At 37.3% G+C, this 10,601-nt stretch overlaps 1 pseudogene; it reads right to left on the reverse strand.

Moving 5' to 3' along the window:
* Window positions 1-8,351: 8,351 nt before the first annotated feature.
* On the reverse strand, window positions 8,352-8,688 carry LOC128566514 (MORF4 family-associated protein 1-like; annotated as a pseudogene).
* Between the last annotated feature and the right edge of the window lie 1,913 nt (window positions 8,689-10,601).

A 10,601-nucleotide genomic window follows, 5' to 3' on the forward strand; every position in this document is an offset into this window, starting at 1 on the left:
AGGGGATTAGCTGTTGGTGACTAAGGAGAAGCAGCAGGTCCTCCCAACCACGGCATAGAAATCAGGAATCAGCAGGATAGATTTTAAAACAAAGGCTTCATTCAAATCAACTGGAAAGAAAATGATGACAGGTATTTAGAGATGAAAGTATTTGAAAATAATGTACATGATATAGGCTAGTCTCCTACTATGAAACTAATTTAGGGCTTTCACATGAAAACTATAACTCAGTTACAACCTAATAATAGGGGGAAGGGGGAAAGGGAGGGGAGGAAGCGGGGAGATGGGTAGAGGGAGGGGGACAGGCGGGATCACACCTGCGGTGCATCTTACAAGGATATATGTGAAACTTAGTAAATGTAGAATGTAAATGTCTTAGCACAATAACTAAGAAAGTGCCAGGAAGGCTATGTCAACCAGTGTGATGAAAATGTGTTAAACGGTTTATGAAGCTAGTGTATGATGCCCCATGATCATATCAATGTACACAGCTATGATTTAATAAAAAAAATTTAAAAAAGAAAATAATGTACATGGCTGTAATGCAGAGAGTAGTTGTGCAAATGTGAGAAAAAATGAAAATATAATGATTACCACATATTCATCTTTTCCCGTAGCACAAACATAACCCAGAGTGTCTTATTCAACTACTCATTAAACCCTTATTATGCAGTAATCAAAACATGTTTAAAGAGGTATTTCATACTTTATAAGGCGCCCTCATGGAAAGTGCATTATCTAAGCATTGAGACAAGATTGCCCTTATTTTTAAAGACAGAGCAGTTAAAGCAGACAATTCTATTGTCACTTTATAGATGAAGTGTATGAGGATGAGTGATAATTTTAAAACACAGCTGGTTAACAGGCAGGGCTAAACTTTAGAACTTCTGCTACTTATTGATCTATATTACTGTAATTATATGAATAGCCATAGATTTTGTATAATAAATTCACTAATTTTAAGAGTTCCAATTTGGTGAGTTTTGACAAATGTAATGCAACCGTAACCGTAGTATGTCGTAGACCATTTTCATCACCCTGAAAAGCTCCCTATGCGCATTTATAATCGATCTGCTCCACCCATTCTCAGACAGAAGCAATTCACACCTTGCTAATACAGACTGCTTTTGCCTTTATGGCAAATTCCCATCAATGTAATCATATAGTAGCTAATCTTTTCTGTCTGGTTTCCTCCAAATAGCCCAATGCTTATGAGAGCTATCAATTTATTGTATGAATCAGACCTTAGTTCATTTTTATTGCTAAATAAGCATGGAGGTCTGATGATTGGTTTGTCCATTTGCTGGTAGTTGGCTGTTTGGGTGGCTTCCAGCGTGGGGCTTTATGAATAGAGCTGCTTTGAAAATCCACATCAAAGTCTTTGTTTAGAAATGTTTTGGTTTCTGTTGAATAATATCTAAGGAGAGGGAGTGCTGAATTTTAGGGTAAGAATTTGAAATTTTGGGGGGAAACTGCCCCAGTGCTTCCAAGGTGACTATGGTATTATGCTTTTCTACTCAGCGATGTATGGAAATTTCTCCGCATTCTCATCAACACTTGATAGTTGGGGAATTTTAGTTTTTATTAATATTATTTTTTATTTCCTATTAACATACAGGTACAAATAATCAGGCTACATTGCTTGCATTTGGAAGGTAAAGTTCAAGTTGTGGTTAAGTCCTTCAACTAGGAGACGCACCCTGTACCCCTACATTGTTCTTCTTAGGTGGGAGCTTCCTGCACCCCCCTTTTCCCCTTTCCCTATCCCCCTTCCTTGAATTCAATTGTGATTTGCTCTCACGTGGACCTGCACTTGTTTATCTACTAGTTTCACATTAGTATTGAGTACGTGGGATGCTTGCTTTTCCATTCTTGAGAAAATTTACCAAGAAGAACGTTCTTCAGCTCCATCCAGGTGGATACAAAAGGTGTAGAGTGTCCATCTCATTTACAGCTGAGTAGTACCCCATGGAATACATACACCATAGTTTCTTAATCCATCTGTGGTCTGATGGACACTTGAGTTGTTTCTACATCTTTGTGATTGTGAATTGAGCTGCAATATGTATTTGAGTGCAAATGTAAGAATTTTGGCCTTTCCCATTTTATAGTGTTATGTCTCGGAGAAAGATATAAATCAATGTGGTTTTAATTTGCCTATTTTTAACGACTAATGGTAGTAAGCATTTTTGTATGCCTCTTTTCCATTTGTATATAATCTTTGGAGGGATATTTGTATAAATTTCCTGAACGTTTTATTTTAATTAATTAATTAAATTTATTTGAGACAGAGTCTCACTCTTGCCCCAGGCTAGAGTGCTGTGACATCAGCCTAGCTCACAGCAACCTCACACTCCTGGGTCTTGCTCTTGCTCAGGCTGGTCTCAAACCCTGAGCTCAAAGAATCCTCTTCTCTGGGTGGCCTACGTGCTAGGATTATAACCATGAGCCAAGGCACCCAATTTCCTCGATATTTTAAAAATCAAGTTGTATTTCTTATGTGTTCTTTATACAGATATTGAATAAAAGAATTGTATCAGATACATGTTTTGTTGTATATATATATCTGTATTTCGCCTTGTGGCTTGCCTAGATATATTCTAAACATGACAAAGTCCTGTTTATCATTTTTGTGTGTTTGTTTTGTGGTTTATTTTGGTTTATTTTTCTAAGTCCAATCTAAGAAATATTTACCTAATCCATGGTCACATGTATAGTCCTACGCACCATTCTAGAAACAGTGTTAGTTCTTAGGCATGTATCTATGATTCCTTTAGCATTAATTTTTTAAGTGCAAATAAGTGATGATGTTCATAGATTTTCTTATATAATTTTTTTCCTGCATCATTTGTTGAAAAAACTATCCTGTTTTCATTTAATGAACTGGACAAATTAGTGAAAATCAGTTGGCCACATAAGTGAAAAATCTATTTCTGGACTTTTTTCTATTCTATTTACCTAAAGTCAATCTGTATACCAGTAAAACATTATGGTGCTTATTGTAAATTCATAATTACTCCTAAAGTACAGAAGCATAAGTCCTTTAACTTTTATCTTTGTCTTTTATTTTTATTCTCTAGCAATTCTAGGTCATTCCATTTTCATGTTTTATTTTTTTATTTTTATTTCTTTTACTTTTTTATTCTTTGATACAGAATAAAAAGAATATAATGCCAGCCCACTCTGTTGGGCTGGGCAGAGTGGCATGGCATTATAGCTCACAGCAATCTCAAACTGTTGGGCTCAAGCGTCCCACGCCACAACTGGTTAGTTTTTTTTTTTATTTTTAGTAGAGATGGAGTCTAACTCTTGCTCAGGCTGAGCTCAAGCAATCTACCCACCTTGGCCTCCCAAAGTGCTAGGATTACAGGAGTGAGCCGTTGCACCTGGCCAATATTAGCATACATTTTAAAGCAAAATTCTTCATTTCTTCAAAAATACCTCTTGGGTTTTCATTTGAATTCCATAAACCACAGATTACTTTGGACAAATTGGCACGTTGATCATATTAAGACTTCCACCCATGAATATAGTATATATTTAGTTTATCTTTCATTTCTCTAGGTAAAATTTTATAGATTTTACTGTACAGATGTTGGGTATATTTTGTGACAGTTTCCCCTACATTATCATGTTAAATTCTCTAAAATATGTCTCCAAATATTTATTGCTAGTGCACAGGAATACTTAAGGTTTTTAAATATCCATTGTATCCTGCAGCTTTTCTAAATCCACATGTGTTTTAGTAATATTTTTGTTTTTATGTTTTTTTAAACAGACTTTATTTTTATCGAAGTATTAGATTTATAGAAAAAATTGTACAGGAAGTTCAGAGTTCCCATTTATCTCGTCTCTCCCAGCACACACATGGTTTCTTTCTGGACACTGTCGTGCACGAGCTCTGTGTGTTCATTACCATGGATGAACCGATATTGAAACATTATCGTTAACCAAAGGCCATAGTTTACAATGGAATTTCTTTGTGTTATATAATTCTATCAACTTTTTACAAATGATAATTTTATCACGAAAAATAGTTTCACTGTCCTAAACATTTCTCGCACCACCTGTTTAGTCTGTTCTTTCTTATCTCCCACCAACCACGGGTAATCATTGACATTTCTACTCTCTATAATTATGCCTTCTCCAAAATGTTATACAATTGGAATCATGTGGTATTTAGCTTTGTAAGACTGGCTTCTTTCACTTGGCAATAGGCACTAAAGATTTCTCCACATCTTTCATGGCTTGATAGCTTATTTTTTTAAGCCCTGTGTACATCTCTTATCTGGATGTACTATAGTTTATTTACTCCTTCACTTACTGAAGGGCATCTTGGCTGCTTCCAAGTTTTGATAACCATGGATAAAGTTGCTATAAACATTGGTGCACAGAAATTTTCAATTCATTTGGGTAAATACCAAGAAGCATGACTGCTGGGTTGGATGAAAACACGTTTTGCTTTGTTGTAAACTGCCAAGCTGTCTTCCAATTCTGCCTTCCATCAGAAGTGAAGGGGTTTCCTTTCACACCAAATCTTTGCCAGTGTTAGATGTTTTTAGGGTGCTATAGATTAAATTGTGTTCCCCCAAATTCATGTGTTGAAGTCTTAGCAAGCAGTACCTCAGAATATGCCTCAGTATTTGAAGTTTGGGGGTTTAAAGAAGTAACCAGGTTGGGGGTGGCACCTGTGGCTAAAAGGAGTAGCGTACTGGCCCCATATACTAGAGGTGGTGGGTTCAAACCCAGCCTGCACCAGAAACTGCAAAAAAAAAAAAAATGCAGTAACTAGGTTAGAATGAGGATGTTAAAGTGGGCTCTAATTCAACATGACTGTTGTCCTTATGAGGGGGGAAGATCATGACACAGACACAGAAGGAAGACTATGGAGAGACATGGAGAAGGTGGGAGATGCCTCAGAAGAAACCTACCCTGCAGACAACTTTGCTTAGACTTTTAGCCTTTAGAAAATAGTTTATGACAAAATAAATTTCTGTTTTCTTTAACCTGCTCAGTCTGCGGTACTTTGCACTTGATCTTAGCCAAAAGGCCGAGAAGCGATTGCGGTACTTTGCTATGGGAGCCCTCACAAACGCAATACACAGGGTTTTGATTTGGGCCACTCTACTAAATGTGAAGTTGTACCTGTATCTCATTGTTGCTTTAATTCACAATTGCCTAATGATACATAATGTTGAGTATCTTTCTATATGTTTATCAGACATCAGTATATCTTCTTTGATGAGGTGTCTGTTCACATCTTTCTACTGTTTTCCAATCATGTTGCTTGGACTTGTTGAATTTTAGGAATTCTTTATATAGCTTGGATAGATGCAAATATTTTCTCTGTGTCTATGAATTATGTCTTGGTTGCCTCAAAAGTGTCTTTTTTTAGAGCACATGTTTTAAACTTCAATGAAGTATGTATATCATTTGTTTTTTTCTTTCATAGATCAGAGTTTTGGTGTTGTATCTGAAAAGTGATGCTAAATATAAGGTCACGTAGATTTGTCTCATGCTATCTTCCTTGTAGGCGCTGTGTTTTACATTTAAGTCTTTGATCCATTTTGATATAATTTTTTAAGTGTAAAGTCTATGTCTAGATTCATTCATTCCTTTTCTCTTTGTAGTTGGATATCCAGTTGTTGCAGCACCAATTATTGAGAAGATAGCCAACATTTTCTGGAATTTGCATAGTTTCCTGCCTTAGTTTTAAGTCTTTTATCCATTGTGAGTTGTGAGAGGTGTGGATCCTGCTTCAGTATTTTACATGTGGCTTTTCATGTTTCCCAGCACTATTTTTGAATAGAAATTCTTTACCCCAGTGTATAATTTTATCTGTTTTGAATGAGACCCCAAAAGCAATCACAGCTCTACGAAAATAAACAAATTCAACCTGATCAAATTAAAAAGCTCTGCACAGCTGAGAACATCCAAAAAGGCAAATAGACAACCCACAGAATGAGAGAAAAGATTTGAATGTTGTACATATGATAAAGCAGGATCTATAAGGAACTCAAGCAAATTAACAAGACAAGATCAAACAACCTCATTAAAAATGGAGCAAAAGACATGAACAGAAACATTTCTAATGAAGACAGACTAATGACCAACAAATACATGAAAAAATGCTCAGCATCTCTAATCATTAGGGAAATGTAAAACTACATGGAGATATCACCTAACTCCAGTGAGAGTGACTCCGATAATAAAGTCCTAAAGCAACAGAAATGCTGGCAGGGATGTGGAGAGAAAGGAATTCGTATACGCTATTGTTGGGACAGCAAACAAGCACAACCTCTATGGAGAGTAGTGTGGAGTTACCTCAAAAAAACCTAAAGTAGACTACCATTGGATCCAATGATGAGTATACACCCAAAGGAAAAAAGGTCATTTTATAAAAAGGAAACCTGCACTCAAATGTTATAGCAGCACAATTCATAATTCCAAAGACATGGAAACAGCCTAGTGGCCACCAATACATGGATAGATTAATAAAATGTAGTATATGAATATTGTGTACTACTCAGCCTTCGGAAAAGAAATGACAATCTAGAATCTTCTGTGACACCCTGGATGGAACTGGACACCATTCTTCCAAGTGAAATATCACAAGAATGGAGAAACAAACACATGTAATGAATACCAAATTGGAACTAATCAATTAACACTGAAGTGCATATATAGAAGTAAAACTCAGTGAAAATCAAGCTGGCAGAGCGGGGAGCAGGGATGGGTAAATGCACACTTACTATGTGGGTGAAAGGTACACGTATAACTTTGACTCAATCTGTACAAAAACAAAGTATGCAAATAAAACATCTGTACCCCCTAATACTCAGAAAATTTTAAAAAATACCAAAAGTAAACCACCCTATTCTTTCTTTCTTATATTTCTGTTGCTTCTTTGTCCAGTATCACTTGATTATATTTTTGTGAGCATATTTCTAGACTCTATTTTGTTCCTTTGGTCGATGTGTCTATATTATCCTTTCTAGGTCACTGTAGCTTTATAGCAAGTCTTAAAATTGGGTAGAGTTCGTGTTGTTTGTCTTTCCATATTACCTTTCTAATCAGTTTGTTTATATGCACAAAATAATTTGTATTTAATTTGCTCTTTTTTCCTACTTTCCCAAAGTGAAAGCCTTAGATTGATTTTAGATCTTTGCATTCAGTGCATATATTCTTAAAATAAATTTCTTTCTAGGCACTACTATCACAGCACCCCACAAAGGTTAGAAATCTGTTATTTCTTTTTCATTCAGGTCAAAATATTTTTAAATTTGTCTTAGTCTTTTTTTTGACACATGTTTTATTTATTTATTTATTTATTTATTTATTATGTCTTTTCAAGCAAATGAATACTTTTATTAACATGGTAAGTTTGTTTTTTTTTTTCTTAACGTGGTAGGGTTTTGACCTCAAATACTTGTCAGGTCTGCTACTCAAACGAACTTACAGATAGACAAAGTATGAACCTTAAAGATGCCTCTTCCCAGTCCAGTTTAGGGTCCAATGCAGATAATTCCATGCTTTCCTCTCCTCTGAAGGTCTTTTGCAAACATCTCTTCCATTTTATGCCCAGGATCCCTTGAAATGCATCAGGGTATTACATCAACTTGTACAGAATATCAAGATTGCATCCCCCATTCTAAGTTCCAAGTCAGATAAAGATGAGTTAGGTTGTCCAAATAAACTCACCAGACAATTACATCAGACAGTGTACCCATAGAATTTAAATTTTGAACAAAATACATCTCTCCTCTTTTGGTCTCATGCAGAAATTAAAGTCCCCAAATACAGACAATAGTATTTTCCACTCCTTCTCCAGATTCATTAGGCCTAGCCAGATCAGCCCCATCCACATTTCCAGTTGAAATCTGGTCCTTTCTTCAGCAGCTGCTGCATGGGCTTCTCTTCTAGAATCAACGGAGCTCCTTCAGCAACTCCAGGGCTGGAGAAGTCCAAGTCTCCTGGGTCACACACAGACCCAAAGTTCCAGGGAGCTATCAGGTCACACAAGACAGAGCAAAGCACTTCACAACTTAGAAATAACAACCAAAGCCAAGGAACAAATGTGACTACTGCAAGAGCTTACACCCTAGGCCCTAATTCCCCATGGGAGAGCATGTTCCAAATAAAAGTTACTTCCCCAGACAAAAACATTTAACAATCCGAAACTCATACTGAGATCATCAACCACATAGCAGAAACCTCGTGTAAGTGAAGAACAGAGTGTAGACAGAGGAAAAGAGAGAAAACAAAGGCTCTCTGGTTACAGCTTCTCCAGGGTGTCAGCCAGTCGCCATCAGCTGACCAGAATCCACTGGCTGTGTACAGCCCAGGCTGCTTCACTGCGACTGGCTCTTCTCTATCCGCCGGGCCAGCTCCACCAACATCTCTGCCATCTCCGTGATCTCCTTCGCCTTCTCCTCGGTCTTCTCGCACCTCTTGGTCCCATCATTTGGGTTCTGAAGATGATTCAGTGAGCTCTCCTCCGAGGCCTCCAGCTGGGTTTTTAGTTAGATGAGCAGATTGTCCATCTCCCACAACTTGCTCCTGTTGGGCATGTACGCCCGCCGGTGCGTCTCCCTGAGGATGCTGCAGAAACTGCTCCAAGTCTTCCTCAGGCTCCAGCACCTCCACTTCCTCTGGCGTGGCCAGCTGGACCACGTCCAGGGGCCGCATCTTTCCTGCTGCTTTGGAACTGTGGTCACGACGTCTGGAGCAGAGAAGCGGTGAGCAAAATCCACATCTATTATTTAGAAGTGTGTTATTTGTCTCCGAATATTTAAGAATTTTTTCAACTATCTTTCTATTACTGATTTCAGTTTAATTTCATTTTGGTCTGAGAGCATACTATATATATGTATATATAGTTGTTGTTTTGCTTATTATTTATTAAGGTGCATTTTATGGCTCAAAGTATTGAATAATAAATATTCTGTGTGAGCTAGAGAAGAGGAATATACATTTTGAGTAAAGTATTCTATAAAGTCAAGTCTATTCTCTTGACCGAGGGTGGGTGCTGTTCAGTTCAACTGCATCCCTGCTGATTTTCTGCTCATTGGAGTATTACTGAGAGAGGTGTGCGGCCATCTCCAAGTGCAATAGTAGACTTGTCTATTTTTCCTTGCAGTTCTTTGGTTTTTGTCAAACGTATTCTGATACTCTGTTGTTAGGGACAAACACATTAAGAAGTGTACATTTTCTTAGAGCATTGGCCCTTTTATCATGATGTCATGATCCTGTGTATTCCTTACTTTCCTTCCTTACTCTGAAGTCTCCTTTGTCTGAGATGGATATTGCTACCAGCTTTATTTTGACCGGTGTTAGCTTTGCATATGTCCATCCCTTTGCTTTTACTCCCGCTGGGTCTTTATATCTATGGTGAGTTTCTTATAGACAACATATAATTGGGTCTTGCTTTTTATTTATATATATATATACATTTTTTTTAATTAAGTCATCTGCACATAGATCATGAATACATTTATGCCATTATAGGATTCAATGTGTTGATTATTTGTACAAATTGGAGTGCATATGTCCTACTAATCAACATAGCCTTCACCTCATTTACCCAATTACAGCATTAAGACATTTGTGTTCTACACCTGGTAGATCCAACTTGTACTTGCAATGTGCTCCATAGGTGTGGTCCCCCTACTGACCCTCCCTCTATCGATCCACCCCCTCCCTTCCCCTCTCCCTCCCCTTCCCTCTTTCATCCTGGGCTATAGTTATGTTTCAATTTTCATAGGCAAGTGTGAGTGATTATAAATTGGTTTCACAGTAGTACTGAGTACATTGGATATGTTTTTTTCCATTCCTGAGTTACTTTACTAAGACAAATATTTTCCAGAGTCCTGCATTTTTTATCTACTCTCAGTCTTGCCCTTTAATTGGTGTATTTTGAACACTCACATTGAAGGGGATTGTTTATATAGTTGATTTAATATCTGTAATATTTGTAACTCTTTTCTATACATTTCCCTCATTAAGGGGTTTTAGATCGTCTTACTTGTTTAACATAATAGCTAACATCATAAATGTCCTTTCAATCACCTCTTTAGGTAAATTCCATAAATTTTTACTTATGTTTAACTTTTATTAAATCCAAGATATATTTTCTTCACCTATTTATTCCTTTCATAGTTTTGAGTGGTGTTATTTAGCAGTATGACCCTGTCGCCAGCTCCATAAGCAAGAAAATTTTTTGCAGTATTTTTTTTTTTTTTTTTTGGCCGGGGCTGGTTTGAACCTACCACCTCCTGCATATGGGGCCAGCGCCCTATTCCTTTGAGCCACAGGCGCTACCCAGCAAGAAAACTTTTTAAATAGATTTTTTATCTGTTGCTTTGTTTTGTTTTGTTTGCAGATCTTTTGTGCTTCAAGTTTTTAAACCAATAAGATTTGCTGACCATAACTTTGTAACTTTCCAATGAACCGATGCATTCCCTTCTGGGTTCCTTTCCCAGAAACAAGGGAGTCTCCCTGCAGCCATGAGGCCCGTACTACCTCTTTGTCTGGAGAAGACAAGATAAGCGACACCCACCACAGACTGTGCCCAAGGACCCACTGAGCAGCCTAGTTCCTTC

Source organism: Nycticebus coucang, chromosome 15 (genome assembly GCF_027406575.1).
Source record: "Nycticebus coucang isolate mNycCou1 chromosome 15, mNycCou1.pri, whole genome shotgun sequence".
Taxonomy (NCBI): domain Eukaryota; kingdom Metazoa; phylum Chordata; class Mammalia; order Primates; family Lorisidae; genus Nycticebus; species Nycticebus coucang.